At 45.6% G+C, this 26,181-nt stretch overlaps 1 long non-coding RNA gene across 1 annotated transcript in view; it reads left to right on the top strand.

Annotated features, from left to right (window-relative positions):
* The window catches only part of LOC311597413, a 58,048-nt gene that overhangs the window by 13,965 nt on the left and 17,902 nt on the right, over window positions 1-26,181 (top strand). Inside the window, exon 2 of the long non-coding RNA XR_014779224.1 lies at window positions 7,941-8,035. This is a non-coding gene — a long non-coding RNA (uncharacterized lncRNA). The remainder of the gene's footprint in view (window positions 1-7,940; window positions 8,036-26,181) is intronic.

Here is a 26,181-nt window from a genome sequence, read left to right as displayed (position 1 = left end):
CCCCAGAAAATTGGAAACTATAATATATAGCCAAAAGACCAGAAAGAGTTTAAAAAATGCCCAGCAGAACAAGGTGGTGCACGTCTTTAGTCCCAGCACTTGGGAGGCAGGCAGATCTCTGTGAGTTCGAGGCCAGCTTGGTCTACAAAGCAAGTCCAGGACAGCCAAGGCTACAACAGAGAAACCCTGACTCGGGAAAAAAAAAACTCCAAACAAAGCAATATGAAATGTTTGTGAGTCTTAGCATCTGTTTTGATTTGTTGCTGGGTGTAGCCTCACAGAGGACAGCTATGCTAGGCTCCCGTCTGCAAGCATAGCAGAGTATTTTCAACAGTTTCAGTGGTTGGCTGTCTCCCATGGTGTGGGTCTCAGATAGGGTCAGGCATTGGTTGGACATTCCCTCAATCTCTGCTCTATCTTTATCCCTGTACATATTGTAGGCAGGGTAAATTTTGGGTCAAAGTTTTTGTGGCTGGGTTGGTGTTCCCCTCCCTCCATTAGGCGTCCTGTCTAGTTAGAGGGAGTCCTCTTCACTCTCCACTGACCCTGGCTACTAGGTGTCTCAGCTAGAGTCACCCCCATATCCTGGCTACTAGGTGTCTCAGCTAGAGTCACCCCCATATCCTGGCTACTAGGTGTCTCAGCTAGAGTCACCCCCATATCCTGGCTACAAGGTGTCTCAGCTAGAGTCACCCCCATATCCTGGCTACTAGGTGTCTCAGCTAGTCACCCCCATATCCTCCAGGAGTTTGTCATAGGTCTGCAGCTTGTCACACCACTTGGTTTCTTGATGATCGCTGTCTTAGGATTTGTATTGTTGTGATGAAACACTATGACAAAAAGTGACCTGGGGGAGGAAAGGGCTTATTTTGTTTATATTTTCATATCACTGTTCATCATCAAAAGGCAGTCAGGGAAGGAGCTCAGATGGGGGGGGGGCTGCTGCTTACTCGCTTGCCCACCCCTAGCTTGCTCAGCTGAGATTTTTTTTTTTAATACAACTTAGGTCCATCTGCCCAGGGATGGCACCTCCCACACTGGGCTGAGACCTCCCACATCAGTCGGTAATTAAGAAATGGCTTGCCCACAGGCCAGACTGGTGGGGACATTTCATTAAATGCAGCTCCCTCTTCCCAAATAACTCCAGCTTATGTCAAGTTGACATCAAACTCACTAGCACAATAGCCATTCTGACTTTGGAATCTCAAAGCAATTTAAGTTTTTATTTCCCTGATGGATAAAGATGCTGAAACGTTCTTCAAATAGCATTGGTCACCTAGGTTTCTTTTGAGAACTGTCAGTCTATTCCGTTAGCTCACTTATGGATTGGTAAATTTGTTTTTTCATGGTTAAAATTTTGCAATTCTTTATATATTTCAACATGCTACTCAGAATACTTTGTAATTGAAAACTTAATGTTTACTTCTTGTTTTTTTAAAATTTAATACTTTTATCAAATTTTTAAAAAAATATAAAGTTAGGGCTGGGATGAAGAGTTGGTGGGCAAAACGCTTTCTGCATAAGAATGAAGACACGAGTTTGGTCTGTGTGTAGTGGCACACCTCTGTAGCTTTGGTGCAGGTGGGGGGTGGGAGGTGGAGGGTGGGAGGTGGGGAGCACATCTGTAGCCTTAGTGCGGGGGAGGGGGGTGAGGGCAGGAAGGCAGACACAGGTGGATCTTGAGGCCCTCACTGGGCGGCCAGACCAGCAAACCAGTGAGCTCCAGGGCCAGTGAGACATGCTGTTGTGAAATATAAGAGCGAGGCAGAAGATGACTAGTCTTGACCTCTGGCCTCCCTGTGTACACACATGGACAAGCACACCTACATGTATATATGTATCTCCCAATGCATACATATAACCACACAGAGAAAGAATTATAAAAATTATTAAATATTGTAAAGAAATCTGTGGTATTTTATAAAGTATTTCAAACATGTATATATATAACAAACAACATGCATTTTGAAATACTTGTAATATCTTATGACTTCTGAAAGCGTATGAAGTGAAACCTGGCTTAGATAACAGCTAACACATATTCTAAAACTTGTGGTGGTAGCACACACCGGACAGTGTTTGGGGGTCACTGGTGGAGCCGCTAGGTCTAAGAGCCAGGGGCTCAGCACAGGTTAGGAAAGAAGTGCTCTGACCAGTCACACAGGCACAGCTGACAGCCAGGAGGGAGGCTGGGATCAGGACGTGAGTGTCTGGTGCTGAGGGTGCTGAGGGGCGTTGCTGGGGTGCGGGTGGCAGAGCTTCTGGATAAGAGACCCCTGGAGGGCCCCACATCTGTGGGGAGCCTGTCCTATAATCTTTCCAGGCGTGCGCATCAGGGCGACTCGCTCACTAGTTGTATGACCTTAGGCGACTTACCTACTGTTGGCTACATTTTTTTTTTACGTGAGAATGATATGAGTAACAGGGCCCACTCACTTGGTTGCTGTGACGATCAGGTGACACTGTAAAGCTTAGTGGCTGGCCCAGCAAACATTTGCTCACTGTCAGCTGACAGTACTTGTGTGGGATGAACAATGCAGTGTCAAGTGGAGTGAGCCGCCATGCTTATTCCTTGATGGTCCAGAGCCCCGTGCAGACATCCAAATCTGTGGGTGCTCGACTCTTTTACTGAAAATGTAGAGTTTGCGTCTAATGGATGCCTAATCTCCCATGTTGCTTGAATCACCTCTAGATTACTTAGTGTGCAATGCTGTACGAATTCAATACAAACTGTTTTCAATCTCTCTCTTACACACACACACACACACACACACACACACACACACACACACACACACTATACTTTGACTATATCCCCATTAGTGTTCACTCTTCTCCCCCTTTGATTACCAATAAACCTTTTTACCCCCAGCAAACTCCCTGCATCTTCCATGTCTCTGTTTAGTGCCCCCACTGCATTTCAAATGCATTAAACCTTTCCTAGCTCCTGTTGTTTGAATCCTTGGCTGTAGAGCCCATAGCTGTAGACCACTCACTGTATTCTATTTCAATCAATAAAACTATAGAGTTATTGAGTTCAGTTGTAAGTTAATTTCAGCCCAAGTTCTAGTTTGTAATTCTCAAACACTGAGGGAGAGGGCTGCGAGTGTAAGCTGGTCAAACCCCTATTTCCTTTCCCGGGCCACACCGTGGCTTAGAAGTGGACAAGGTCTCTGCTGCTCTAGGCTGTGCCTCATGTCTTAGGGAAAAAAAAGACCCTCCCCCCTTCGATGATGGTTTCCCTCACACCCTGTGCGCACATCGGCCTGCAGGTCCCTTCAAGTTGCCTGTCTGAGTCTCTGGGGAGCAGAGGCCTATTCATAGTGTCAGTACTGACTGCGGTGCCTGAAGACATACACGTATTTTTAGTATTTCCTCCTTGGGGTCTGGCTAAAAAGGTCATGGTTATTTTCAGGCCTAATGTCAACTTCTGGATAGCCAAGGTGAAGGACTCATTTCTGTAGAGAGGGCCCCAGCAATGTCAGGATACAGGTTTTTCCTTCTCCTGGAAATGTCATTTTTCTAATGGCCTATGAGGAAAGTACTTTGTAAACCCCAAATCAGTTGGTAGGGCTTCTCAGAAAGGTGAGGAGGATGAGGCACTGGGCCGAAAGCTGCCCTGGAGAAGAGGAGCCAGCAGTCCAGGCAGCAGATGGACTAAGGCCATGAGTGGCAGATGCAGAGGCTTTGGGTCTGTGGTTTCTGTTCATCAGAGCTAAGAGGGCCTGGAGCTCAGACTGGAAAAGCATCTCAGCCTTGAAAGCATCCAAGCACAGACAGGGAGCGGGTGGAGGCCAGGGTCTGTGGACACACTGCATGAGGGCATGGGAGGCCCTTGCAGTGCTAGGGGCCGATGAATCTGAAGGAGGTGGGGACGGGGCACTGGTCAAGGTGAGTGCCCAATGAGTAAGGCAGTCCCTGAAGGGTGAACTTCTCTGTTGCTTGGGGCTGGTTCTGTGTATCAGTTTTTTTTCATGTCTCTTCTAATCTCCAGGGAATTACATTATCCCCATGTGATGGTTAAATTAAATAGAACTAAGGTATAGTTTTTTCACCCTTCTACCCCAAATTTCAATAGAAACCATTTTAAGATTTGTCTTGTCTGCTCTTTTAAAAATATTTTTAAAATTGTGTGTGTGTGTGTGTGTGTGTGTGTGTGTGCGTGCCTGTGTGTATGTGGGTGCTGTACCTTGGGAGGCCAGAAGAGGGCCTCAGTCCCTTGGAGCTGGAGTTACAGTAGGCTGTGACCCACCCAAAGTGGGTGCTGAGAACTGAACCTGAGTCCCCTGTAAGAGCAATGTGTGCTCTCACCACTGAGCCGTCTGTCTCTCTAGGCCCTGTCTTATTGAATTTTTTTCCGAGACAGGGTTTCTTTGTGTAACCCTGGCTACCCTGGACTCCATTTGTAGACCAGGCTGTCCTCGAACTCACAAAGATCCGCCTGCCACTATCTCCATGAGTGCTGGGATTACAGGTGTGTGCCACTACCATCTCATTAAATCTTAGTGGTCAGATTCCTTCTGTGTGTGAGACAATTGTGGGCTGTGGTAAAAGTAACTTGCCCACATTGTATAGAGCCTGGACTTAGCATCGGCGTGCTCAGTGTTCTTCTGGTAAACTGGACTGTCTCTCCTGCCTTGGGGCATCAAGGGAACCTGTGAGAACCAGGGTGCTCACAAATGAAGGCCACTTCCTGGCAGCTTCCGCCCTTTCTCTTTGGTAAAGCATGTATACACACTACCTGCTCAGTCAATGTCTGCGCGTTAGTGTTTATCATGTAACATCAGCCCAGCTTTCCAGGGCTCCGGGAAGCTGCCCACCCACCGAGGCTTAGGATGCACAAACCCCCATGTCTTTTCCTCATTATCATCTCTGCTCCTGGATTTGAGGTAGGCTAGACCCTCAGATGCTGGCAGTACCTTCTACATGCGTTGATGTTTCCTGACTTAACCTCCATCCTTGAACAACTATGAATCCCCCCTGAGGACACGTCCTGAAAACCAGGCCAATGCCCAGCGAGAGCTCGCAGGAGACCCACGTTTAATCATGAGCAGACAGCAAGCAGCCCCTCCTCCTGCCGCGGCCCTGTGGTAGCTCTGACCTGGGAGCCTTCCAGTTCCTTCATGATTAACGGCCGCAGCCTAGCTGTGATCAGCAGAGCTCCCAGGCAGGGAGTGGCTACGCTCCAAACCCAGCTCACAGGAAGCTCCTAATTGGGCTCCACCAGTCAGGAGGTACTAGAGAAAGTCTTATTCCTGCAGAACAGCTTTGTGCTTTTGGATGACTAGTAAATAACATGCTGGAGCCTTTTCCTATTGCAGCCCCCGTCTATAGGAGGCAGATGAAAGGCATGCCCAGCTTCCACAGCTGCTGAAAAGTCTATGGTTTCTGTGTGTGACTCTCACTGTGATCGGCTGCGAGAGAGAGGACTTTGGTCAGGAAGCTTCCCAGAGGGCTCTGGAGACAAATAATGATATTAAGATAGCTTCTGTCTTCTCTTTTGCTTTGAGGACCTGGCTAAGAAGATGTTAGTAGGCGGGACACCATTTAGGTTTTTATTCTGTGTCAGACGTGCACAGAAAATATCCTGGCTTCCCGAGCAAGCCACCTGGTGAGGGCTGGTGAGGGAGGTCAGCTGGTACAGTGTTTGCCGAGGCTGTGCGGAGCTCTGAGCTTGATGTCCTGGACCACATAGAAACGAGAATGGTGTCTCACACCTGTAGTCTCAGCTCTCAGGATGCAGAGCAAGGAGGATGAGACTGCAAGGTCAGCCGAACAACGTGGACACGTGAGAGCCGGTCTCCAAGGCAAGCCAAGCCAAGCCAAGCCAAGCCAAGCCAAGCCAAACCAAACCAAGCCAAACCAAACTGAAAACAAACCCAAGTAAAACAAGAGTTGAGTATTTCTAAGAGGATGGTACAGACCACAGCTCTGGGCTCTCGGGCCTTAAAAGTACACAGTGTCTAACCAAGAGGTGTGGAGAGGTCAGACCCAAGTACAGAGCGAAGGCTAACAGCCCTGGTTTACAGTTAGGTTAATTCAGTTGAAAAAATGTGCTTGTTGCTCCTTAGAGGGGGCGACATCAAGAACATCGTACTATTTTGGGGTCTTATTTCTCACATCTGTCTCAGGGACGATGGTACAAACATCTCTGTAGCCCTGCTTTCTGCAGCCGTTTCATAGGGATGGTCGTACTGTGGTTGCAGCACATTTTTATTTTTTATTTTTATTAATTCATTCATATTACATGTCAATAGTTATCCCATCCCTTGTATCCTCCCATTCCTCCCTCTCTCCCGCTTTCCCCCTACTCCCCTCCCCCATGACTGTGGCTGAAGGGGACCTCCTCCCCCTGTATATGCTCATAGGGTATCAAGTCTCTTCTTGGTAGCCGTTGCAGCACGTTTCTAAGTGGGGTAGCAACGTCTTAAATTTGAACGCTGCTTGTGTAAGCATAAGCCATATCACTTCTCTGGACCTCAGTTTCCTCATTTTGAGAGCACTAGAGTAAACGATAATTTATGTTGGCCAGGGTCCTATCAGGAGGCGGAAACCATGCCAGCTATTTAAGGGGAAAATGAACATAAGTGATTCTTATCCTGGTATTAAAAAGCAGAAAGGGCTTTCAGGTGGCAGAGGAACGATGTGACAGCCACTGCAGGAAGCGACTGCCGCCCATAGGGCTGGGGAGCAGAGGGAAGAAGGAGGCTGTCAAAGCCTGGAGAAGGCGGCCCATTCCTCTTAGCATCCATCACTGGGCTCAGGAAACTGCTGATAGAATTACTGTGCTGAAGGAACAAATTGCTTGTGGCTGGAGTAAAGAAGGAGCATTGAACCATGTGAGAAACAGACAAGAAGTGCAATCACTCCGCTCCCTGCCCCTCCCCTTCACAGGGAACCCCTCAAGGAGGCAACTGCCAGAGGAGAAATGGATTGGCCAAGGGTGGACGCTGAGCCCAGACATAACTGCTTGCCAACTGAGATCATCTCGAAGGGGCCCCTCAGGTCAGAGTCTGATCTATCTGTGGATTCCTCGAAGGCCAGCGTGCTGTGGGGTTGAGCTTTGGGGTCAGATAGAGCCGGGGTGGAATGCTCTCTGTGACTCTTCCAAGCTGTGAAATACGAGACAGCTGTAGTGGGTGTAAACATGTTTTGTTTTGCCCCCAAGTGTGGAATGTGAAACTGCCTCGTGAGAGGACTCGGGATGTTTGTCAGCTGGAAACAGACTCGTGAGAGGGTGTGTAACGTTTGTCAGCTGGGAGATGCCTCATGCAGAGGCATGGTCTTTTCCAGTTGGAAATGACCCTGGTGTGGACTCTGAGAGGATATAAAAAGTAGGAGCCCCCCCCCCCCAAACCAGAGAGACATGGCTTTGCATCGCTTCTTCTTGCTTTGCTTTGAGATGCTCCTAGAGAGAAATGCCATGGAGAAAACATTGAAGAGGCTGCTTTTGGTTCCTGCTGTTGCTTCCACCTGCTGCTGGTTCCTGTTGCTGTGTTTGCTGTTGCTTTAATGGATGGCTGAAATCCTGACAGTGAAGAGTGCAATTGCCCCAAGGAACTGAGTCTAGAAAAGTCTACATCCCCTGTCCCTGCTAACCTTTCTTTCCTACCTAGAGTTCGTGGGTTGGAAGGGAGGTAGAGGCATTAAGGAACCTCAAATAAAGAAGGTTTAAAAAAAATCAGAGCCTACAGACAGTTACCTTGAAGTTCTCTGAGCCTCGCTGTCTACTTTATAAAGTGATGATACTGACATCCATCTCATGGGGTTATTGTAGCACATAAGACGACACATGAAAAGTGCCAGGCAGGGTATCTGGCACGTACATGGCAGCCATTACTATGCTTAGGGATGCTTATTCAGAGAGCATTTGTGCATTGACTAGTTCCCTTTACTGATCGCAGAAACTTTTACCTCTGTTTTGTTTCTTCCACTTATAGGTGGCTCCGCGGATGGTAACTGGGAGATTGGGCCGTGTTCAATGAGAAGCACGCAAGCCAGCAAACTAGGGGAACATCTGCTTCCTCAAGCTTTGGTAAGGCTAGCTGAGTGCATGCTCAGCGCAGGGCACTCCACCATGTTAAGCCTGAGCTGTGGTGGTGGACGCCTTTCCAGAGAGAAACGAGAAACTGGTTTTCTAAGGAGAGATTCTGTAAACTAGGGGAATTGTCTAGGATATTTCCCTTCCATTCAGCTTAGTTCACATCACCGTGTTCTCTCAGTGTGAGTTGTTAGACTGGAAATAATAAAGAAATGTGGACCCTTCATGCAGTGTTAGTAATTGGCCTTCACTGGGAGACCACCCAGAGCTTTTATATGCGCTGTTGGTGATCCTTGAATCACACAAGGCAGACCTTAGAATTTTTCCCATTGGGGCACATGGCTTTATTACACAAACTTTCCCAGAGTGAAACAGTATCAAGAGGAGCCAGGATTGGAACCCAAATATGTTGTATCTTAAGTCACTCTGTCCCTGTTAAGCTAGGCTTTTCCCAGTGTGGGCTAAATAGTGCAAGCTAAACTCACGCCTGCTCTCCTGGCTCACACAATGGTATTATCTAGTGCTCCCCTTTAACTTTACATTAAAGTCAAAATCAAAATGGACCCATTACTGGGGAAGAAGTCTGTTTAACTAAACATGTCTGTGCCCCACTGAACTGGTTTAATAGTAAAACAGCTCACCTAAACAGTACGTCTTCAAACGCTTTCCCTTTAAACTTCTGAGTGAGTTTTCAGTTGTTAGAAACATCTCACGTGCTGTGATTAAGCTATGCCGGCACCCGGAAGCTCCTGCACACAGCCTCATGCCCACCCATGCTCTTCTCATGGCTTGTGTAAGTCAGTTTCCTCTACTGTGACAGATACCACAGGCACGTGACTTATAAAGAAGAGGGGTTAATTGGGGCTCATGGTTTTGGAGGGTCCTGCTGTGGCTGGTTGTCTCTGCGCCTATGGTGAGGCAGCTTGTCATGGCAGAGCATACGGCTCACATCGTGCCTTGGTGGGAAGAAAAAGAGGAAGGAGCAAGGTCCCTTGAGGACAGGTCTCCCCTGATGTATGTAAATCCTCCAGTCTCAAAACTTTTCATCACCTACCAGTGGCGTCCCGCTGAGGACCGAGCCTCTGACACATGGATCTTTTGGGGACAGTAGGATCTACACAGGCTGAGAAGAGCTTTAGTTAGAACTCACCCCACTAAATTCTGCTCCATGTGAGAAAAGCTTCTGAAAATACAGATTTCCAAAATTGGTAGGGATGGCAGAGTGTGGTTGAGAAAAATAACTCACAGACTACGCTGGCTTCATACAAATGAGTGGCGACAATTCTAAGGGATGGGAAAAGGGTCCCGCTGCTCCACTGTCCATTTTGTCCCCTTGCCTCAGAGGCCCCAGGGACCTAGTGACACATTCCCTTGGAAAAGTTAACAGATGAGAGTATCCAGGAACAGTTATTATATTTTTGGAAGACTAGAACAAATGGACTACTTTTATTATTTGTTATTAAAAACAATAGAAAATTAAAATATTAAAAGAATGCAGGACTGGGAAAGAGATTTGCAGAACAGATATAGAAGAAGTAAATTTGAAATGAGCACACACATTTAATAATGTATTTTCAGACACGAAACAAATGCGGGGTGGGAGGAATGCGTCTTCATCTTACATGAAAAAAAAAAAGTTGATGAGCTGAAATGTGATGGATTCACTTGAAAGGAAAATGTTGGTAGATGTGTCTGCGTACAAGGATGAAAACGCACAACTCATTTAAGCCTTTTGGGAAGACCCAATAAGATGAATGCTATTAAAAATTCTCCGCACATCGCAAAGCAGATAATTAAAAAGCACTTCAAGCCAGATTTATAGGAGGATAATCTTTCTGTTTGGTGGTCCCAATTCAACATCTCATTAGCTCAGTTTTTATGTGAACGTGTTAGGATTTAGCTTGTCAGAGCTGTTTTGTTTTTTTTTTGCAAAAATGTGACCAGTGACTTATTTTTTTTGCCATGTTTTTATGACAAATGTATCCATAACTTTTTTTTGAGAATGAAAGTAGCATCTATATAAAATGTATGAATTCTTTTGCTGTTGCTTCCACTGTCAAAAGCCTAGACTTTTGAAACTATACCATGTTTCCTGTCCTCCGCACCCCACCTGTTTAAAAATTGGGATAACATAGTATATGGAACAAAATATACCACTCTGGGGCTAGAGACATGATAGAGTCAGAGTGCTTGCCACACAAGTATGAGCACCTGGATTCGGCTCCCCAGGACTGTGTAGCCAGCTGTGCTTGGCAGCTGTAGTTCCAGCTGCACAGATGGGGCCAGAGGGTCCCTGGGGCTCGCTCACTAGCTATTCTATAGGAATTAGTGACCCAGGTTCACCCAGAGATTCTGTGAGAGTGACAGAAGAAATCACCCAACACCTGTGCATGCCAAACACACACAACCTACCGTTTTAACTGATTTTTTAAAAAGTCTACAGTTGTGCGCCATTAAATAATTCTCATTGGTTTTGCCACCATCAGCTGTCTATTTTTTAGCATTTAAAGGCAGTATAGAGTTTTAAATTTTTATTTACAATTTTTATAACATATATTTTGACCATGTTTTCCCCCTTTCCCACCTCCTCCCAGGCCCTCTTATGCTTCCTGACTCACCCAGCTTCCTGTTCTTTCTCTCTGTCTCCGTCTCTGTCTCTGTCTCTGTCTCTGTCTCTGTCTGTGTCTCTGTCTCTCTGTGTCTCTGTCTCTCTCCTTCTCCTTCTCAGATCTCAGAAACAAAAATAAAAATAAAGACAGCACAGGGTCACTTTGCCTTTTGGTAGTGGGTCCCAACATCACTAACCTTGTACAGGAGCCGCTGATTTTTTTTTTTTTAAATTTTTACCATAGCTTGGTGAATAATTATTTGGTGGTGGCTCAAATGCACAACTAAGTTTGGAAAATGCATTTGTATTTATTATTTTCTGCCAGGAATGTCATAGTCTCCCAACTTTAGGAACTGTACAAAATCCTCTCACTGTTGTGAGTTTAAGTACACTCAGCTTTAGTGAGTAATAACTGATGTCAGCCTATAGGCGTGATAGCTGAGTGCTGCAGGCATGCCACAGAAGAGACAGACAGGTGACTATATCAGAGAGCTCATGTGAGTTACCTAGTTATAAAAAGTCATGGTGACCCTCAGGTGACCCACTCAGGGGACAAGAGAAATGCTAGACTACTGGGCAGGGGAGAGTCAGGATTTAGCTAAGTTCTCTTTCCACCAGTCTAGACATCCTTACTCTCCATGTAGGGCACGCGTGCAAAGCCCTCCCCAGCCCATTGACGAATATTCTTTTCTGTGGTGGCACCTGGAGTAGAAGCCAACATTTGTCACAACCAGCAGAGAGCAGACCACTTCTCCTTGGCTTTGGGCAGCGTGGGCCCTACCCATGCCACCCTCTTAGATAGTGACTCACGCTGCTGGTTCACCATGAGCATGTAGCCCTTGTCATCTTGATCACTGTAATGACTTCACACAAATGTACTTGCAAATTGTCCTTTTGGACTTAAGGATAAAACTCTAGGGGCTGAAGGGATGAGAGCAGTTAGTAAAGAGCGTGCCAGGCAAGTATGAGAACCTAAGTCCAACACCCAGAACCCACATTAAAAACCCTGAGCGTGATGGCGTATGCTTTTAACCTCAGCACAGCGAGGTGGAAACAGGTGGGCCCAACAAGCCTCGGCTACTCAGTGAGTTCCAAGCCAATGAGAAAAACAAGGCAAAAGGCTCTTGAGAAACCACACCCAAGGTCGACCTCTGGTCTCCATATGCACATATATATATGTAGACACTCCCACATGTACTCAGATGAACATGTTCGCGCACGTGTTATCATAGGCAGGAGGTATGTCCAACCCTCATGGTCATGTTCGCAGATCTTTTGTATCATTAGTACCTCTGACCTTGGAACCCATCCAGATGTTAGAGACAATGACTAGTCTTAGCATTGCACACGGAACGTACAAGCACAGCAAAAATAATCCAGCAATACAATTCTTATTGAAGAAAGGGTGTTCCAGAACTCAGGGACTAGGAACATAAGGGGCCAAGATGGCTCTGGGTTCTTATCCCTGACACATGTGGTGACATTGTCTCATCCTGTTGGTGGGAGCTCCACAATTGGACATGATTAGCTGCTAATCCTTGCAAAGGGGGCAAGGGAAAGTTCAGGAAATATGATTAAAAAACAAAGCAGTTTCTCGTGCTGGTACAACGCTCCAGTCTGGGAGGCTGTCATCTTTCTGAGTTGGGTCACAGCTACAATCCTTCCTTATGTTCTATTGAGTCTCTGCCAAGAGCCACCCTGTTGAGGGGGCTCACTAGGCATGTGGGCTGTCTAGGAGGTGATCTGGTGTTTGCAAGGTCTTATACCATGATGCACCTCCCAAACTGCTTCCAGCCTCTGACATGCTGTCAGGAGCCATTGATTTGGGAAAGTCCAGGAGGCATGAGAGATCTTTGGAGGTGACCTGGTATTTGCAAGGTCTGTATCGTGATGTGCCCCAGAATTGCTTCCAACCTCTGACTACCCTGTCAATTGTGCACTGCTGCATCTCTCTGAAATCTGGCATTAGAGCCGGGTATGGTGGCACATGCCTTTAATCCCAGCACCCAGGGAGGCAGAGGCAGGTGGATCATTGTGAGTCTAAGGCCAGCTTGGTCTACAAAATGAGTCCAGGATAGCCAAGATTACACAGAGAAACCCTGTCTTGAAAAACCAAAAGTAAATACATCTGGCATTGGTGTGAATTATTATTTTCTGGGCACTGACCAGCTCTGACTGACAAACTTCCTACAGGATCTTATTGAAGATGTACTGTTTGTTATTCAGATGAATTAATCCCTGATTATGGAATTCCTGATTTGATTCAAATAGTTTTAAAAGTTAAAGTTAGTTTATGGCTGCACTAAATACCTTTGTGGACCTCCAGATGCCTCACTAAGGATAGCCTACTAGCAGATTTGTGGCTTCAGATAAGCCACCACTGCAGATGGCACCACGAATCCTGGTATTTCACCATAAATATGGGCAAGTTTGTTTAAACTTCTCATGACCTAACTGGAATGAAGCTGCCTAGATATGTCTGAATTTACTATGTTTTCTTAGAATGAAAGACAGATAAAAATTATTGTCCTGGGCTTATAATGAACTAAGAGTTTGCTGGATTCTAATTGATAAGTTGTATACTATTATAAGTTTCAGACGTTATTAACCTTAGACCCTGCCAACCTTTGTCATTCTGAACTCACCATGAGCTTATGTAATGGATACATAGATAAGAAATGTTTAGATTTAAAACATGTAACCTGTTGTATTTTAGAATTCATCTGTTTTTGTGATTAATTGCATTCTTTTGACTATGAGGTAATTCCCTTCTCTCAGAAGTATAAATATGGTCTTCTACAATAAACGTGGCTGGGAGGATTGGGAGGGTTAACTTCAGTTGAAGTCAAGACGCCCAATTTCATCTACCCTTTTTCTTGAATGTATGTGTGTGAGTGGTTTATTTTCTATTTCTCTCTTATTTCTTACTTCTCTGTAGATTTGCATATAAGTTAGCAGACTTGGGGCCATCAGCCTTCTATGGCTAATAAAGCTTAAGTTTACACCAGCTTATTGGTGATCTCTGCAAAGAGGCCTGTCTACAGATCAAAGAGCCTCCTTTTACGACCCCCTGTGCAGTTTCTAGCCAGCAGCTGCTTTTACAGTCTCAGCCATAGGAAAAGGGTGGTCAGTTTAAGTTCTCCTCCTTGGCCCCAGTACAGACAGTCCCTAGAGAAGAAACCCTTCCTCCCTTTTCTCTTCCTCCTTTTAATCTTGAGATAAAGCAAACTGGAAGGGCATCCACATCCAGCACCAGAGACCCTACCCTGGACCTCTTCAGAGCAGCAGCCAGGCATTAACAAGTCTCATTATATTTCATTTTTTTTTAACTCATTAAGGTAAGGGATAAACAGATGCACATTTAGGATTAGAAGGCTAGTATGATGGCCAAAGTATTAGAACTTGATACCATTAGTGTCTCAAGTGTGTACAGAAGAGGAAAGTTAGTTGGGCTTTTATTATTTAAAAAAGCTAGGAGCTGTTGGTGAGACCCTGTTGCTGAAGACAACACTTACAAATCTCACTGAACACAGAGAAGTTAAGCTGGTGCCTAAATAGAGCCTTCCCCCCTACAGACTAGTGTTCATGGTGCTGGAAGATGCTCTGAATCCTGTCATAGGAGAATGCTAGTGACTAACCCAGCTAGAAACCCTGAAATCTACCGTGGTGACCCGCCTGCATGAGACGCCGCTGCAATAGTGGCACAAAAGTAGTGGGAGTAACCAGCCATTCTCTGCTTGGATTTAAGGCCCACTCCATGATGTGGGGCCCGTTCCTGACACTGCTCGAGTGACCAGGAATCCTAAGGGAAAACCAAATATTGTTGTTCTTCCTGCTAAAGGAACATAGAGGTAAAATGGACTGAGTCCTAATGACATTCTGCTGTATCAGTGCCTTCCTCAGCCATCATCAGAGAAGCTTCGCAGATGGGAGCAAACACGGACCCCCACAGCTGGCAATATGCAGAGTGAGAGACTTCAGGACAGTTGGTCTTACTCAAACCCCTCCCTTCAAGGTTCAGGGAACTCTGTGGAAGAGGAGAAAGACTGTGAGAGCCAGCAGGGAGAGAACACACCCAGAATACAGTATTTTCGAGACACAGCAGGCCTGACATACATATGAACTCAGAGAGAGACCATGGCAGCACGCACAGAGCCTGCATAGGTCCAGGCAAGGTGGGGCCCATGGGCTGAGAGGGGAAGCTCTAGCCAAGAATCTATCTCTAATTGACTATTACTTGAAAAGGAAGAGTTAATTTTCTCCAATGGAATCTTAATTGGTATATAAATCACACTTAATGTATATAATGAACCACACTATGTACCTAGCAGTAGGTGGCCAACAGAAAGCAAACTATTTTTGTAGAATTAAAAGAATTTTCATATTTCTTTGTTTGGGATGGATTTATTTATTTAGTTAGTTTTTGAGACAGGGTTGCTCTGTGTAGCCCTGGCTGTCCTGAACTGGCTCTGTAGACCAGGCTGGCCTTGAATTCACAGAGATCCACCTCCCTCTGCCTCCCAGAGTGCTGAGATTAAAGGTGTGTGCCACCCCATCTGGCTGGGCATTTTTTTTTCCTTTTTAAATCTTGATGGTCTTTTGCTTTTATATTATAGTTTTTAATTTTCTATTTTTGTTTTTTATTTGTTTGTGTTTCTTGTGCTTTGTTTTAAAAAATGTCTTGTTTCCTTGTTTTTCTTATTTGCTTTTTTTTTGAGAGAGAGAGAGAGAGAGAGTGTGTGTGTGTGTGTGTGTGTGTGAAGTGGGATGGATGGGAAACCAGCAAAGATCTGGAAGGAGGTGTGGGAAGGAAAACCGTCATCAGAGAATATGTGTGAAAATTTTATTTTTTATAAAATACTACAAGCCACCATTTCCTAATAGTTTAAGCCCTTATTTAGCTCTTGGGTTATGCTAAAAACTTAGCTATTATGGAAACTGTGATTGCTTCCAGCCTCAGTGATTCAGCTGGGCTCTGCTTCCCTACACTCCTTCAAGATGGCTTTAGAGCCAGGTGAAGGAGAACGGGAGCAGACGCACTGCACCTCCTATCCTGCCCGTTTCCATTTCCCTCTGCAGCTAGCAGAGGGTGGGGCACGGGCAGGGGAGACACCAGCTGGACTGAGCCCAAGTTTGCACATCAGTGAAGTTGGCCAAGTAGACCTGCTGCTGCAGGGAGGAGCCTGCAGTGTCTGTAGCCAAACGCACTTGTCACCTCTGCAGGGGACGCCATGCCTCACCAGCTCAGCAAACTGAGCTTCACTGACTTCAGCGTATAAGATGCACACCTGTAGGACTCTCAGTCACCTTGCTCTGCAGTGGGAGGGGGTTTCTTCTGTGCCTGTGGCTTGGTGTCGCTTTGATGCTTGGAGGGGTTATTTCTGGAGACTTTTCCCTAAGAACCAGGTTGCTGTGCACCTCTTTTTCTTTCTGACCAGTGGGGAGCACACATAAGGGGAAATAGCTGTAGAGCACAGTGTCATTTCTTTGTCATGGCCAGACAAGCTCCTGATATCCGAAGCAAACTCCAAGAAAGGCTGGAATGGAGACCGTGAGTCTGGCCTGACCTTGAACTTCAGGCTTCCTCCTCCTAGCCCATAACTGTCCTGAGACTCATGTTCCCAGCCACAGGAAGATGGGCAGGAGTAACCTGGCCTCAGAACATCTAAAGTCGCCTATTTAAGCTTCCACTCACCAGAACTATAGCCTGCCTTCCTCACCCATTTGTAGGTATAACAGCAGCAGCAGGAAGAAGAAGAAGAAGAAGAAGAAGAAGAAGAAGAAGAAGAAGAAGAAGAAGAAGAAGAAGAAGAAGAAGAAGAAGAAGAAGAAGAAGAGGCAACAGTTCTTTGCACCCGGGGCACTCTCCAGGAAGCGGTATTAGGAGGATAGTCTTTGATACAGGGAACTCGGCTCTTGCAGTAATTGTGGCACACGTATGAGCTCCCAGCCTTAAGATGGCCATCTCCTGAGAAGGCAGTAAAGGCACAGGAAGGACCAGCAACATTCCATCAACATTCCCAAGAGAGGAGAGAGGAGGCACAAGGTCTTTGTCCTGCCTAGTTTCTATGCCAGCTCGACGTAAGTTAGAGTGTCTGGGAAGTGGGACCTCAGCTGAGAAAACACTTCCACCTGGGCAAGTCAGTCCTGTGGGCAAGTCGGTGGGGGCATTTTCTTGATTAATGATCAGTGTGGGGGGACTCAGCTCTCTCGGGGTGGTGCTCACCCCCGGGCAGGTGGTTCTGAATTGTCTAGGAAGGCACGCTGAGTGGTCCCACGGAGGACCAGTCGGTAAGCAGTACTCACTCCTCCGTGGTCTCTGCTTCCGATTTTGCCTCTAGACTTTTCTACCTTGAGTTCCCGCCTTGACTTCCCCAGGGATGAGTGTGACCTGAAAGCTTTACGCTGAAATAAACCTGTTCCTTTCTAAGTTGCATGAGAGATGCTTAAGAGAATCCTTTATCTTCCAGTTGGGACTGTATGACAATCCAGGTCCGTTTACTTCCTATCCTTGCTTTTGGAATGTAAGGCTGTCCCTTGAGTTTTTTCCTATGGAGGTTGTCCCTGGCTCTGAGTGATCTGTGTGGATGATGAAGATCTTACCGAGTGCTTTGCTGGGCATCACCGTGGATTTGCAAGATCTGTCTGTATACAACACTGCACGCAGAGAGATACGGTTTTCCTTTTTGTGGCCAGAAAAACTGGGTCAAGGTTTAAAGGAGGAATTAGGAGATCAGATGCTACATAAATCCTTCCTGATCTGTGTTGATTTTCCCAGAGAATTAGAGATCATTCAAAGACTTTTGGATCCACTGGAGGCTGTAAGGACGTGCCAGATGTTATTTGATGGAGCAGTGCCCAGGGGGTGGCGTTTGATGGACGTTCCCTCTGCATGGGGGTTTGTGCCAAGAGGCAGGCATTTGGAGGGTTGGAAACACAGCCAGTGAGATGGTGCAGTCTGATCCTCCTGCTACCAGTGCTTTTAGCAATCTACGGTCATGTGGATGCATTGTCTCTGAGATGAATGTGATGTCGTATTTTCTGTTTTGGGGCTCAGTGGTAATGGTTAGGCCAGTGTATTTAGACATGGAGATCTACACAGAACAGGGCCTTCCACTGATGCCTGGAAAGATCTAGCTAAACGAAGATGTCAGACAGTCCTAGTTAGCATCCAAGTGATCACACACACACACACACACACACACACACACACGCACGCACACACACACACACACACACACACACACAGCTTACTTTCTCCCTTTCATGTGAACGCATGTGAGTGTGTGCTGTGCACATGTACTTCAGAGTTTACATATGTTTGATAGCACACATGTAGTAATTGATTCTCTGCTTTATGAATGAGAAATCCTGAAATGGCCGTGTCTGCAAAGACTGATTGACTAGAACTTCATTGATGTGGGGAAGTTGGGATGTTGCAGGGCCAGACCTAATGCCATTTATCTTCAGTTATGTTTACCCCCTAAATAGCTATCCCCCTGCCCACCTCTATGGCCCACCTAACACCCTGTGACCAGCAGATAAAAAAAAAACTTTTGGATTGTATTAGCAAAATGCCAGTTTCCCTCTAATGAAAGGGCTAACAAAGTTAACAGATGACACTTAAGGCCTACAACAGAGTTACTGTACCATACAGTTGACATCCACAACACAGAGGCACGGAGGAAGAGAGAAGGAAGAAGTTAAAAACCCCAGGGAGCATTCCTATTTAAGGCTCAGCTGTGGGAGGGAGTAGAAGAATTGTAAGATTCAGAGGTCTGAAGTCTGCTATGAGATTGTGTCTTCTTGCCAGGATAGGGAGGCTACACCCATGAAATGTCAACAACATGGCTGCCTAACAAGATTTGAACGGTGAAACCAGTTGACATGCCACCATGGATGGGGGAAATCTCCTGGGGCCCCATTCCTAGGTGGGCAGCTAAGGCAATGAGAGACTGCTGAGAGAGGGATAAACCTCCTGATTGGGTATCCTATAGCAAGCGATCAGCCCTAAAAACACATGCATACAAGTGACTGAATGGACTCAGCGGGGTGTGTGTGTGTGTGTGTGTGTGTGTGTGTGTGTGTGTGTGTAAAACAATAATAATTAAAAGGAGACCATGACTTTGAAGGGGTGATACTACGGATTGGAGGTGGAGGAAAACAAAGTAAATACAGAACACACACACACACACACACACACACACACACACACACACATACACACACACACACACAAATTATAAAACAAACCAATTAAAACCAAAACCAAAACCTACAACAGATCAGAACAGGGCCCAAATAATAAATACATTGGCAACATTAAAAAAAAAAGTTAATGGATTTAACATGATAATTCAAAGTAACCAAGTTCCAAGTTGTAAAACAAAACAATTGAATTTAAAGGGTTACCCAAAGAATATATGCATGAAACGATGCCCCCCTCTTCTCTCCTTTCTCAGTCCTCCTGCGTCACCCTCCCGTACTCTCTGCCTGTATCTTCTCTGTGCCACTGGCAAGCCGGTCATTTGTACTGTGTGACTTACTCCTCCTAAGAGATAATGTTCTGTTGCCGGAGCTCATTATTTTTGTTCTAGTGTTGATTAAAGTGCAGGGAACTTCTGGGAACATTAGAAGCCTGGATTCTGTTCTTAGAGCACACAGTGTCCTTTTGTGAGTCTCGGGTTTTCTTGGGCACTGCATGTCTGTCAGCATAAGGTGTACCACAGGAGGCTGGAATCTACTAGTGGCGAGGAGTCTACTCTGACTCCATAAACTTTCAAGGGGATGGGAGACGCGTCCTATCAGCACGCCGGGTTTTCTAGGTAGGAGCGTATCTAATCCGAGAGTCATTCTTTAGATGGGGTCTGTTCAGTTTTCACAGTAGCTACCACATATGGAACCATTCCTAAGTATTGGGGGGAGATGAGGATGTGTGCCCCAACTATACTCCATGATCATTTTTTTCTTCCTCTGTAGCCTGCGTTTTGTAAATAAAGTTTTATTGGCTTGCAGCTGTGCTTATTTGTTCACATATGGTCTGCATCTGCTTTTATGGTGCAATAGATTGAAGTAGTTGCCACAAAAGACTGTTTGGCTCGCAAAGCCTAGAGCGCTTACTGTCTGGCCGCTAAGCCTGTGTGCTGCCCCGAGGTCAGGCGGTACGGGGCAGCTACATGCACATGTGTGTGGTGAGCACTGCATGCAAAGGTGATTCTGGGGCTGTGCAGTGCTGGTCCTGGCGCTGAACCTGAACACCGGGCACAGACTGAACTTGTTCACAGGGGAAATGATAGGTGTGTGGGATATATTTCATGGTATTTGGTGTGTATACATGTTTGTGTGTGCGTGTGGATGGTGTATATGTGTGTTGAGGCCAGAGGCTGACTCTGGGTGTCTTTCTGGGTTGTTCTCCACCTTAATTTTCAAGACAAGGATGGACTCTCAGTGAACTCGGATCTCATTAATTCGGTGAGACGAGCTGACCAGCAAGACCCAGGGGCCCTCTTTTCTCTGACTCCCCAGACCTGGTATTACATGAATGCGTTGTTGATGCTTGCTTTTTTATGTGAATGTTGGGGGAGCAGAAACCAGGTCCTTATGCTTGGGTGGCAAGAACTTAACCTAGACCTGCCTTCCCAGCTCCATTTAGTAATTAGTATCAGTTTTGTTTGTTTGTTTGCTTTTAAGTTACGCTTTCATTTTGTAGCCCGGACTAGCCTCAGATCCCTGGGCTCAAACAATCTTCCTGTCTCAGCCCCATAAGTGGCCGAGGCTGCAGACTTGTGCCACACTGCGATGAGCTCTAGGATTTAATTTAAAGCGCTCAAACAAAAGCAAAGCCGACGGATTGTTGAGGCATGCAGGGAAACGCCGAGGGTAGGATGCTGTCGGCTGTGGGGTGTGGCGATGTGTACCTGGGGTTTACACAAGCTCTATCTTTACGTACATTTGAAGATTTTTACAACAAAAAGGTAAAACCAAACAAAAACAACAACAAAAAAAGGCACGAGTCAGTGATAAAGAGTAAATTCAAAGGCCAGTCATGGTGGCACATGCCCCTAGGTGAAACTCTGAGTTCAGGGCCAGTCTGGTCTACATAGTTCCAGGATAGCCAGGGCTACCTAGAGAAACCCCAGCATAAAAAAAAAAAAGTCGAAGATGAGATTGAGGGAGGGGGGAGCATCCGTTAAGTTCCCAGGGAGGAAGATGGCGGTAGATGGATAGAGAACTCTAAGGCGCAGGCCCCTTGCATTGATAGGCTCTGCTAACTCTTTCTGCTGCACGTGTGAAGACAGCCTCGTCTGTTTCTTGGTTAGCAGACCCCTGTGCTCCTCAAAGGCTTGTTTGGCTAATGGTCTGTGTGGTGTTTCTGAAAGGAAAACGTCGTAGGTTGTGAAGTCAGAGATGATTTCCTAGTGGCTGGGGGTGGCTCTGAGCTTCACCCGGAAACAGTGTTTCTCTGTCTTATTTGGATTTCACCCTCATCGGGCTGATTGTTGGGACCTCTACACTCTGGCAAAGAGGCAGACCAGGCTTGCCATGCTGGTCTCGAAATATAATCATGTGGATACTCTGGAGTGTGTGAGTTGGTGCTTAGATCTGGACAATGCTCTTTGAATGAAAATGGACCCAATTTTTCATATCATTTTGTCTTATACAATACATTTATTTTTTGTCAAATTTTCATTTTTTTTGAAATTATAAAATGTCTCTCCCTTCATGCCATCTTTTTCTTTAATCACCCACACAATACTCTTAAATCCAAGTCTAATTAGACATAAACTCTTTTATTTGCTTCAGCCCTCAGACGGCTGCCATTCTAACTTGTCCCCTTGGTAACTGATGTCACCTCTGCCTCCCATGGTCTTAAGTCACGTTCACATTCCTCGAGGTGGGGACGGTGCTTTGATATTTCCTAGTTCTGTGAGACTGTCCATCCTCACCGAAAGTGGGTTTGTTTTCTTTAGTGTTAGAGCCGTGTTGGCCGTCGTAGGAAAATAAGATCGCAGTGAGCACCGTGCTTCACAGCAATGCTTGAAGCTGATGTCTCTGGTGCCAGATGTTTACCTCCTATCAGGCTTGGCATACTGTTCTCAGAGACGTGAACAGGTGCTCATTAGTGCTAAGCTCCCTTCTTCCTCCCACTCTTCTTTTGGTTCTTGAATTGTGTTCAGTGAAAGCTTCTTATGAATAACAAGGGCAGGAGGTATTGAAAAAAAATGAAATAAAGCTGACTCTGCTTTTGGGGAGTAGATGAGTAGAGCGAGCCAGTGAAGAGTAAGGTGATGCTGGCTAAGAGGAGGCCACTTGTGGGTGCTAAGGAGGAACAACCCAGAGTGCTAAACAGTCATGAAGAAAATGGCTGCTAGAGCCTGGACTTCCCAGGCACCTTGCTAGGCGCTCCACAGCATGGCCTCATTGAGACCCAGCACAAGCTTGCGAGGCATACACTGCCACGTCTCGATTGCCTAGGAACTTGTGCCTTATGGAGCTGATGACTGGCAGAGTGAGGATTCAAATCAGGTCAGAGCCATCCCATCCAACGTCTTGTGGGCGTTCGGAGCAGAAGGAACATGAGGACAGAGGCTGAGAGAGATGACAGCAGGATGGCAATGAGCTCTTTATTCTCATGCAAGGTGGATTCCTCGCGAGAACTGAAAACCAGGATGATAAGACAACACTCCCAGGCACACAGTGCTGGTGACCAGCAGCCACTTTGACCTCTTAGCGACGTAACCTAGGCCTATCAGACAAGCCTGAAGGGAAAAAAAAAACAGATTAAAGATTTGATTATGGGGAGCTGGAGAGATGGCTCAGAGGTTAAGAGCACCATCTGCTCTTTCAAAGGTCCCGAGTTCAATCCCCAGCAACCACATGGTGTCTCACAACCATCTATAATGAGATCTGGCATTTCTTGTGGCAGGCAGGCACACGTGCAGGCAGATACCATATAAATAATAAATAGATCTTAAAAACATATACAAAATTAGATTATGTTTTGTTCTGCGAAGGCTTTCAGCCCATGGGAAAGCACTGTCCACAGTCAGGCACAGCTTCCCTATCAGTTAATACTCTCCAGAAATGCCTTCACAAACACATCTGGAAGTGTGTCAGACCAGCCTCCTAGGCGATTCTGAGTGTACTCCGACAACCACCTTGACATTAGTCATTATAGTGTTCCAGACTGAGTAGACATGTATCACTCCACTGAGTGGAGAGTAAATATCTTAGACACAGAATCTAAGAAACATCGGATATGTATTGTCTATCATCAGAGAAGCTACTAGAAAAACAATTTGGTACCGTGATAAATGTTCCCGTTGAACAGTTAGAAAGCAAATAAGATACAGTAGTTTATTTTGTTCAGATATTTAAGGGATCCAGAAAGAGAACAGATGCTCTCAGCATAGGAGGCATTTAGGAGTGAGAACGACCTCTCGGCTGCCTGAAGCTGAGATCTGGTGCAGGAAGTGAGAGGGTGACATCCCAGACTGGTTGCTAAGCATCCTTCGGTTGGTCAGCTGACAGAGCACTGGGTATCGGGAAAACGAGCCAGACAAGCAAATGAGCTTGGAATGGTGACCTATCCTTCTATGCAATTATTTATGCTGCTGTAGAATTAACCAGTGTGGGTATAGCTGAGCTTTCCTGAAATGCTACCACAGTCACTGTAGAAGTGGCTCTGCTTGTCTTAGAGGAGGAGAAGACGTGTGAAATTTTAATTTGTACGTTAGAGACATCATGTCAAAATGTGCGTCTTTTTGGAAAGGTGCAGTCGTTTTGTTGGAGGTTGCTACCTGAAAGTGACCCAGCAATAGTAAGACGCCCCTGAACACGTCTTCAAGTGGCATAGACTGTTTCTCTGCTGCTCAGTATGAGTGCCATGTCCTGCCCTAGCCAGACATGCTGTTTTGCTTATGGATGCTTAAGAGATAATCATACACACACACACACACACACACACACACACACACACACACACACACACACAAACAAGTGTAATTGGTAATTATGTGACAACAGCAGATATTGTGGTCCCATCAACAGTGAAGGGGACATCTCCCTGTAACAGTGAAGGGGACATCTCCCTGATAGCCACACTGGCTCTAGCTGCCTCTGCTCCCTGCTGTCTGCAGACACTTCCTCCAAGGCTCCCACAGGATCTGTGGGTAGATGTGCTTGCTTCATTGACTTAGCTCTGCTGTTCAGACTGGGCTTTTAGTGTGAGCTGATGAACCTCTGAGGTATCCCTAAACACCAGACTTCCACCACAGGCAAGAAGAAACTCCAGAGGCAAGGCAGGAGCCAGGCGAGATATAAGTGATTTACAGGTTTTTCCCAAGGCAAGGGCAGGGCTCTTTTGTGTACAGCTGTTAATTCTGACACAGGTATTTAATTTTCCTTCCTTCCTTCCTTCCTTCCTTCCTTCCTTCCTTCCTTCCATCCATCCTTCCTTTTCTCCTCCTCCTCCTTCTTCTTTTTTGATACAGGATCTTACTATGTAGTCCAGGTGGCTTTAACATGCAATCCTCCTGCTTTCATCTCCCAAGTGCTGGGATTCCAGATGTGTGCTAACTCACATGGCTCACACACTAGCTTTGAGGGAAAAGGACAGATAGATATGTACACATGTATGCTTGGAATAGTACACTGTTCTGGCTTGAACAAACACTGAACAGAAATCCCATACAGCAAAGTCTTGGGTACCAGCAGGAATCCCTCCCCTCAGATCTGAGCATATTTCAGTGAGAGAGACAGCAGGACTAAAAATACCCTGGCAGCATCTGGAACACACTAATCCTTTGGGATTTGTTTCATTTGACTAGACTCCAGTCATAATCAGGTTGAGCGTGAATTTAGTTCCCCACATGTGACTCCTCAAATGCATCACCCTCAGGTTTTGTTTATTTAGGAAACTTCCTTCCAGGTTTATAAATCCCAATAGGTCATATAAGTTATGCTGTTTCTACATAGATTAAAAACTGTCGTAAGGGCGTTGTGCACAAGCTATATAGGAGGCACGTGAAGGTAGGCCACGTTTCTTTGAGATTGTTTTTATTTCATTATTTTAATTACAAAATCATCAGTGACTGTGTATTAACTATTAGTTTTGTATGCTTCTCAATGCTGTTTAACAGATAAATTATGGGATATAGGCATTTCATTCAGAACAAAGAAATGTTATTAACTGCCTTTTGTGTTTTTAAAATCAACACATAGAGGAACAGAAGGAGCAACGAAAGACTATAATGAGAAAATCTGCCTCAATTCTCAAATTTTAGAAATTAAGAAAATTTGACTGCACTAGAGTATTCACTTTGTGCCAGGAGCTACACTATTCAAGTTTATATTCCATTTCCATTTCCCCCAATTATCTGCCTCTAACTGCTTATGATCTATGTTTATGCAAATTGCTTTTCAACAGCACCTTGCAATTTAAGCATGGTCCCTCAGAGACTGAAAACAAAGTCAAGAAAAACTCTACCAACACTGCTGAAACTTGGCTCATAGCATCCACTATTCGCCGTTTATACCTGATAAGCATATTTAAGCTAGAATATTTCCGTACAGCCCAGTGGTCATGTGTGGACTTAGTCCATGCCAGGGTCACGTTGGTTGACATCACTCTGTCCTCCATGGGGCTGGCTAGGGGTCCTGTGTGGGGAAGAGAGGGAAAGTGAAGGGAAAAGAAGAGCAAGAGGCAGCTCAGTATTGTGAGGTCACCCAGTTTCACTGGGGTGCACTGGCAACGACTGGATGCCCAGAAGGGGCCCTTTGGAATAGAGTCTTATGTGCACAGTTGAGGAAGTCACTTGGTTAGGAAGGGGCATTCTCAGCTTTTAAATGGAGCAGAGATGTAAGCTCAATTTTCTTAACCAATATATTTTATTATGAACTTATTAACCGAGTGTACGTCCCTTATAACCTGACTAACCAAAACAATAGGAAAAGAGGATTAAAGAATAACAAAACCTGGGCTGGAGGGATAGCTGAGAGGTTAAGAGCATTGGCTGCTCTTCCAAAGGTCCTGAGTTCAATCCCCAGCAACCACATGGTGGCTCACAACCATCTATAATGAGATTTGATACTTTCTTCTGGTGTACATGCAGGCAAAACACTGTGTATATGTGATAAATAAACAAATCATTAAAAAAAGAATAACAAACCCTGTATATGCTCATAGGATATCAAGTCTCTTCTTGGTAGCCTGCTATCCTTCCTCTGAGTGCCACCAGGTCTCCCCATACAGGGAACGTGGTCAAATATGGGACACCAGAGTTCATGTGAAGGTCAGTCCCCACTCTCCACTCAACTGTGGAGAATGTCTTGTCCATTGGCTAGATCTGGGTAGGGGTTTCCCCTCAGTCACAGTCATAGGGGAGGGGAGTAAGGGGAAATGGGAGGGAGGGAGGAATGGGAGGATACAAAGGATGGGATAACAGTTGAGATGTAATATGAATAAATTAATAACATATATTTAAAAAGATGATTTTAACATACTAAATGTCTACATTAAAATGATATAAAC

Source organism: Acomys minous (genome assembly GCF_964271855.1).
Source record: "Acomys minous genome assembly, chromosome: 1".
Lineage (NCBI taxonomy): Eukaryota > Metazoa > Chordata > Mammalia > Rodentia > Muridae > Acomys > Acomys minous.
Note: the sequence above shows the minus strand (reverse complement) of the source record. Positions and strands in the feature narration are given on the sequence as shown.